At 39.4% G+C, this 8,157-nt stretch overlaps 1 pseudogene; it reads right to left on the bottom strand.

Annotated features, from left to right (window-relative positions):
* Window positions 1–310: 310 nt before the first annotated feature.
* LOC121440474 lies at window positions 311–769 on the bottom strand (annotated as a pseudogene).
* Window positions 770–8,157: the final 7,388 nt, after the last annotated feature.

Consider the following 8,157-nt stretch of genomic DNA (forward strand, 5'->3'; position numbering starts at 1 on the left):
AGCTCTCTTGTGACTTTCACATACATGGCATCATGTGATGTTTGCACAAACACATATATAATATATATAAAGATATTTTAAAGCTTGTTTTTTCTTTTGTGTGTGCGCACATTTTCAATTAGGTACAAATGCATGTCTGTGCCTATGTGTTTGGATACTAGAAGGTGACTATTGTTATCTTCTTGAATTATTACCCACCTTACTTTTTTTTCCAGTTCCAAAATCTTTATTGTTTTGGAAAAGATGATCCATTCTGTGGAAAGAAGAGTTGTGCCCAGGGATCCATCAGTAATGCTGAGAACTGTCATCTCTACTCATACACCCAGTCATGAGCACAAGACTTGTAGTCAACCAGTTCTTCAGGCTGAAACCATAGGCTCATCTCTTTCTCTGCACTTTGCACTGAATCACTGCCATGAATGATGTTCCTGACAACTTGAGTGCAAAAATCCCCTCGAATGGTGCCTGGCTTAGAGTCAGCTGGATTGGTCTCTCCCAGCATCATTCGGCCTGTCTTCACCACATTGAGCCCCTCCCAGACCATGGCCACCACAGGCCTTGAATTCATGTACTTCACCAGCCCTGGGAAGAAAAGATGGTCTTTTAGGTCAGTGTAGTGCTGCTTCAGGTGTTCCTCAGAAGCCCGAAGGAACTTCATGGCCACCAGGCGGAACCCCTACTGCTTGAAGCGCTTGATGATCTCGCCCACCAGGCTGCACTGCATGCCATCTGGCTTGATGGCAATGAAGGTACGCTCGAGGTTGGCCATGGTCTGAAAGTTAGTTGACTGGACGGCTGGTGTGGGCCATGAGCGATGGGAAGAAAGAGCTTACTTTTTTGAAACAAAGTCTTTTACTGAATCTGGGGCTTGCTGGTTTAATTAGACTGGCTGGCTGGTGAGCCCCAGTATCTGTCTGTTTCTGTCTCCTCGGTGCTGTGATTATGGACATGTGTTACCATGCATGGCTTATTATGTGGGGGCTGCAGTTTTAAACTCAGGTCCTCATGCATGCAAGGCAAAGAGTTTACTGACTGAGCCATCTCTCAAGCCCCCAAACTGGCCTTTACAATCAGTATTATCCTTTATGGATGAATGTAAATTATGTGTCCCAGTAATTTACTTTATTGCTTAGTAGTAAGTTATGATATTTTTAAAACACTGATTGCTTAACCCATTGTTCATTCCCACTAAAGATTATCTTACAATGTTGATTTCAGCATTTTGGCCATTACAAATAAAATTTCTGTGAATATTCGTGGCTAGAATTTTCTGTGAACAGATGTTTTCATCTCTTTAAGATAAATGTTCAGGATTGTAATTGTTCAGTTGTGTGGTTCTTGTATAAATAAACTATTTATATTTTATATATTATTAACTTGAAGTTAGTGTGCAAAGTAACAGGCTTCATTAAGACAGTATCATGGGTGTACTTTGTTCACATTCGCCCCTCATTTTTCTTCCCATCCTCCTACCCCTTACTGGTTGCTTCCTTTCCCTGCTTTCTTGTCATACATATGTGTATGTTAATGTGTAAATCTATTTCACAGAAGAGAAAACGTCCTGTCTTTGGTGCCATTTCCTCCCATCAAACTCCTGTGTGTGTGTGTGTGTGTGTGTGTCCTGTTTTCTTTATGCATTCCTCTGTTGACAGGTATCTGGATGATTCCATAACTTATCTACATAGTGCTGCAGTAAGTATGGATGGGCAAGCATCTCTGTGGCATATTGACCTAGATTCCTTTGGATTATATACCCAGTAGTGTAGTAGTTGAGCTAGATCTCATAGTATCATATAAGTGTCAGTAGTCAACTTGACACACCTGGGAAGAGCAAGCCTCAATTCAGGAATTGTCTCCATTAGATAGGCCTGTGGGCATGTCTGTAACATTTTTCTTGATTGCTAAGTGACATAGGAAGGCCCAGCCTACTGTAGGTGGTAACAAATCTAGACAGGTGACTCTGGGAGAGGAGTGGAAGGAGGGGGAGATGGATGGGAGGAGGGGGAGAAGGGTGGGAGGAGGGGGAGGGAAATGGGAGGCTGGGAGGAGGTGGAAACTCGTTTTATTTCTTTCTTTTCTCAATAATAAAAAAAATGAAAAAAAAACTAACTGCACTAGAAAACAAAATAATAATATAAGTAATTTGAACACTGAAAAAAAAATAGAAAAGGTTGCTGAACAAACTAGAGGAAGCAAGACAGTAAGCAGCAGCTTTCAGCCATGGTGTCTGTTTCTGTCCCTGTCTGGAGATCCTGCCCTTATTTCCCCGGATCATGGACTGTGGCGTGAAAGTCTAAGGCAGAGAAGTCCTTTCTTTCTGCATGTTGCTTTTGGTCATGGTGTTTATCAGAGCAACAGAAAGGCAACTGATACTCTACTTTTTGTTTTCAGGGAACTTCCATTCTGGTTTCTATCTGACTGCATCAAATTCACAAGAAATTGCTGTTTTCACTGTCCAGTTTCTCAATATCTGCCAAGTTTGAGTGTTGTTCCTTTTCTTTAAAAGAAAAAGCATTCATTCATTAAGATAGGTGTATATTAATGCCCTATAATGTTAAAACTTGGATTTCTTATAGCTAATATCTTGATGGCCAAGAGTTTTATATTTTTACATTTAATTTCATGATCTACTTAAAATTAATCCCTATAGAAACTTTAGATTTAGATCAAGGTTAATTTCCCGTAGCACCATTTGTTAAAAAGATTACCATTCATATGCTCAGTTACTTTGTAATTTTGTCAAACTCTTGGTTCTGTTGTTTCTGAGTTCTTCATGACATTTCAAATATCTTGCTGATATTTTGATATAAACTATATTAAAAGTGCATATCAATTTGTTAAGAATTCAAGACTTTATATTGGGTCTTCATTGAATGGGCCATGCCATGCCTTCTGGTTTCATTTTGTTGCTATTATAAGTGCCGCAATCAAGGGCAACTTGGGAAGAAACAGTTTATTTCATCTTATGCATCCAGGTCACAATACATCTTTGGGGGAAGCCAGGGCAGGAATTCAAACAGGAACTGAATTAGAAACCATGAAAGAATGCTGCTTGCTTGTGCTCAGCCTTCTCTCTCCTTAGCCCTCCCCCACCCCTCACACACACACACACACTCCCTCTCTCTTCTTTTTAAAAGATTCACCCATCTTATTGTATGTGTGAGTGCTTTGCTTGTGTCTGTCTGTACCACATGGATGCAGTGCCTGTAGAGGCCAGAAGAGGTCATCAGATCTCATTACAGATGGTTATGAGCCAGCATATGGGTGTTGTGAATCAACTCAGATCCTCTGGAAGAACAGCCAGTGCTTTTATCTGCCGAGGCATCTCTACAGCCTCTCATCGATTTTTTCTTATGCAATCTATACCCACTTACTAGAGATGAGGCTGACCATAGTGGACTGGATCTTCTAATATTAATAATTAATCAAGGTGATCTGTCCAGACACAGCCACAGGCCAGTATGATTAAAGCAGTTTTCCGTTTGAGGTTCTCCTTCCAAGATAAATCTCTAGGTTTTGTCAAACTGACAGTAAAAACTAAACAGGATAACTTTGCTCTCCATTTACCAAAATACTTGAATTTCTTGCATCAACCTCTTATAACTTTGGCACATAATGTATGTTGTTTTTAAGGGTAAACCTAAGTGTTTCATATTTGTTGGCACAGTTATAGATGTTCTTAAGCCATAAATGTTTGTTTCTGTATACATATTGTTAGTGTACAGAAATGTGATCAATTGTTTCTTGTGTTGAATTCACTTATTAATTCTTGGATTGATAGATTTGGGGAAGATATTGTACATATGTAATCATGTCCCTTTCATGTAGACACAGTGTTACTTCCTTCTTTTCAATCACTATACATTTTATTTCCTGTTTTTGCTTTATCAAAGTGGTTAGGACCTTCCAGTACCTTGCTGAGTAAAAGTGTAGAGAGCCAATAGCTTGCACTCTTCCTGATGTAGGGGGCAGAATTAAATCTTTTATAACTAAGTAGTGTTAGATTATTGTAGGTATGCAGATGGTGATATGGTTGTTTCAGAAAAGATAAAAGATAAATCTCACTACTGTATTTCATGCTGTTTTATATTTCCACAGAAAAATATTAAAGCAGAAGTGAAAGGGGCTTATGGAATAAACAAGAAAAATGGTATGAGAATCTAGCCTAGACCAATGAACTTCAAAGAACTGCGAAGTAAATCTAGATTTACAGAATCTCAGTTCGGTGCTCTTTCTGAATCTTCTGCCTTTCAGGCACAGCAGGCAGACAGAATATTTGTGACTGTGACTGAAGCTTAAAAGAAGTGGGGGTCAGGATAGGTCTTTGGTCATAACAGTTCACAGGAAACTGCCTGTGTCATCCAGCATATCAACTGACTTTGCAAGCACCCAGCCCAGATGTGTCAGGCCTATGGACACAGACCCTTTTATAAGCCTTACTCAATAGTTGTCTGTAAGCCAAGGGTTGCTCAGCTACCCGCTGGCCAGGGGCATGCTGGGTATTTGCCAACCAATGACAGAGTTCACACTCTCCAGACTTTGCTCTGCCTTCATATTGATTGGAAAGTATCTTCCACAACATAAGTGTCCCAGGATAGTGTAAGCAAAGTTGCCGACTGGCAAGGCTCAGGCTACTCTTCATTGTAGGCAAGCTGTGCACATTGAGCACTGATTCAGAAAACATTTACTGAGAAGTCACTAAATGTAGAGTAACTCAGCAGCCTAGTGGGCAAAAGAGAGGGAAATAACATCCATAAGCACAGCTTGGTATAAACCCCAGTCAAATGCTGAGAACAGGGGAACTGGTAAGAAAGAGCCTATAAGAAGGGATAGGATTCCAGCATGGGCAAAGCAGTCTTTGGTGAGTGAGCAAGCTGGGTGAAGCCCTGTGGAAGATGGATAGATAGTAAATGTATGAGAAGGGAAATAGTGGCAGAGGCATGGAAACAAGCTGGAGTCTCAGTTGGGAGAACCTGCAAAGCTAAAAGGCTTTTGAGTGAAATGGTATTAGGGGCAAAGTGGGATGGAAGAAACACATGACCAGAGTAGTAAAAGAATGGGTGAGTTCATGAAAATATTCTGATAGTATCTTTATGACTGCACATTTTCCACACAAGCAATTTAAAGCCCTGCCATGATTAATGATTCAATCAAGTCACAAGCACAGATTCTGGGGGAACATATGGAAGTAGATGTTTAATGTCAAATTGTACCCATATCTCAGGCCTCCGATAAATAGCTTCTCATTCTTCAGCATGGATGCTATTCTATACAGCTATGGTTTGAATATGGTTTGTCTTCATCAAACTTATATTGGGGTGTGGTTCCCAGAGAGCTACTGTCCTTGAAAAGGTGGAACCTTTAAGAGGTCTGGTCTAGTTGGAAGTAATTAGACAGTGACACCATCCTTGAAATATATTAAAGTCTCATCTCATCTAAGTGGGCTAGGGCTCATAGGATTGGATTAGTTGCTGTGAGAGCAAGTTGTTACATGTTTATCCCTAGTGTTTGTCCGCTTCCACAGGTGGCTGCTTGTCACTCTCAGACATGATGCCATTGTCCGTGTTATGAAACAGCAGGAGACCCTTGGATGTTGCTGCTTCCACTACCTCCAAAACTGTGAGTTACACAAAGCTCTTTTCTTTGTACTATCCTTAGCCTTGACACAAAATAAATAAAGGCACACTAAACAGTGTATGCAATTAATTAGCCGCCGTGGACAGTACCTGGCCTCCAGGACCAGGTTTGATTCACCGTGGTACAGGGCTAAGCTATTTTCCTCAGAGCAGGACACAGTGCCAAATGATGGACATTCACTCCACATGAGAAACTTTTTACCTGGTGGTAAGAGGTGGCCCGGCATCTATTTACCTTCATAGCAAGATACAGGAAATAAGTACCAAGTCATAATAATACAGGCCACTATTTAGATGCACATTTCATTGAATAGTTATTGTGAGCCAAACATTTAAAAATCTATTGCCTCATAGTATTTTACCCCAAGCCATGTGGCGTTGACCCTATTATTACTAGGGGGAACCAAGGTTCAGAGAAATGAAGTAACTTGCTTAAATTCACACACAGTAACTAAGCAATTAAGACAGACTTCACATTGAGAACTGGCTAGCTGAAGTTCTGTTCTTTCCACTGTAACAAACCTCAGAGCTTCCTTTTTAGCTTTTATTTTTTGTAATTATCACTGGAATAGCTATTGATTTGCAGGAAAAGGCAAAGTAAACTACATAAAGGTCTCCTGTATCCTTCACCCAGTTTCTCCAAATTTTTACATTTCATGTCACTAAAGGATAGTGTCACCATTAGGATATGGCATGATAAAACCTGTGCATTGCATGTCATCTGAGCACACGTGCAGAGTCCAACTCCATTGCCATGATGCAAAGTCCCCCCCCCCCTCTCTCTCTCTCTCTCTCTCTCTCTCTCTCTCTCACACACACACACACACACACACACACACATATGCACACAGGGGTTACAAGTACATGCCACCACAGCCAACTTTCTCTATGTGTTCTGGGAATCAAACTCAGGTCTTCATGGTTGTGCTACAACCACTTTTACTGATTGAGCTGCAGCCTGGGAATATTGTCTATTGTTTTTAACATATATTTATTTGTGCATGTATGTGTGGGCATATGTGTATCGTGGCACATGTGTGGAGGTCAAAGGATAACTTGAGAGAATCAGTTCGCTGCAACATCTTTCCACCTATCCCCAGATTCTTTTAATAATTTATTTTTACTTTATGTGCATTGGTATTTTGCATGTATGTATGTCAGTGTGAGGGCATTGGAGCTCCTGGAACAGGAATTACAGAAAGCTATGAGCCGCCATGTGCCTGCTGGGAATTTAACACAGGTGCTCTTAACCACTGAGCCATCTCTCTAGCCCCATCCCACCCAATTTCTTAAAGGCTTTTCGAAAACCTTCAATAATTGCTGGGCTTTATCACATTACTTTCTACATTGGTCGGATTTATCTTTCTACCTTGGACTATTGCTAAGCCAATTACGTGCTGACTGGCAAAACTGAACCAGACTTGCACACTTGGAGTAAACCGCAGTCAGTTAAGATGTATCAATGGTGTTACACATTGTAGATTTCTATTGCAAACATCTTTTAAAAGAGCATTTGTATTTCTGAGAATGACTGGAGCATAGATCTCTTTTTGTTTTTACTGTCTTTGCAGCTTTGGCATACAATAAGACTGGCTCATTACATGGGTTTGTAAAGGTTTTGTCCTCTTCTGCTTCTGGAAGAGACTATGTAAAATGACTTTTAATCAGTCTTTTTGCTTTTGGTAGCATGCCTTACTTAAACTATCTTGGCCTGGATATATATTTCTCAGAGCATTTTATACCAAGAATTCAGTCACTTGGACATAAAAATTATTTAATTTGTATTGGGTGAATTTTTAAAGTTTTCATTTTTCATGAACTTGATTTTTTTCTCTGAATTGTTAAATTTTATGTGTAGAAATGTTCAAAGTTTTTCTTTATTATTCTTTGTATAGTTCCTGATGTTGGTTGCTGCTACATTTTCAGGGTTGGTTTTTCTTTGTCAGTATTGTTAGACATTTGTCACCTTTATTGATCTTTTCAGAAAACAAGTTTCTTGTTTTGTCGATTTTTGTCTTGTTTTCAATTTAATTTTATTGATTTATCTTCTTTATTATTTCTCCTTTCTTGCTTTGTGTTTTTTTTATTTTATTTAAGTTCATCTAACAGAAACTTGGATGACTGACCTTAGATTTTAAGTGAGAACTTCTTTTCTTTGCAGTATATTCATTTAGTGGCACAAATTCTCTTCTCATTATTTCTTTAGCTGTGGCTTAGTTCTCATATATTTGGATTTCCTTTTTATTCCACAGTGGTCACAGTTCACAGAAGGTGTTTTATGTAATTTCAATTATTTTGAATGCAATGAGGTTTGTTTTATGTCTGAGGATATGATCTATTATGACAAATGTTCTGTAAGCACTTGAAGAGGATGCCTCCTCTGCTGTTGCTAAGTGAAGTGTTATATAAACGCCAATTAGATCTTGTTAGATGATAGCATTGCTGATTTTTTTTGCCTAGTTATTCTACCAGTTGTTGAAAGAGTGGTGTTAAGATCTCTAACCATAATTGTGGGTTTGTC

This window comes from Microtus oregoni, unplaced genomic scaffold (assembly GCF_018167655.1).
Source record: "Microtus oregoni isolate MIOR12 unplaced genomic scaffold, Mior012 000067F_ref0000223, whole genome shotgun sequence".
Lineage (NCBI taxonomy): Eukaryota > Metazoa > Chordata > Mammalia > Rodentia > Cricetidae > Microtus > Microtus oregoni.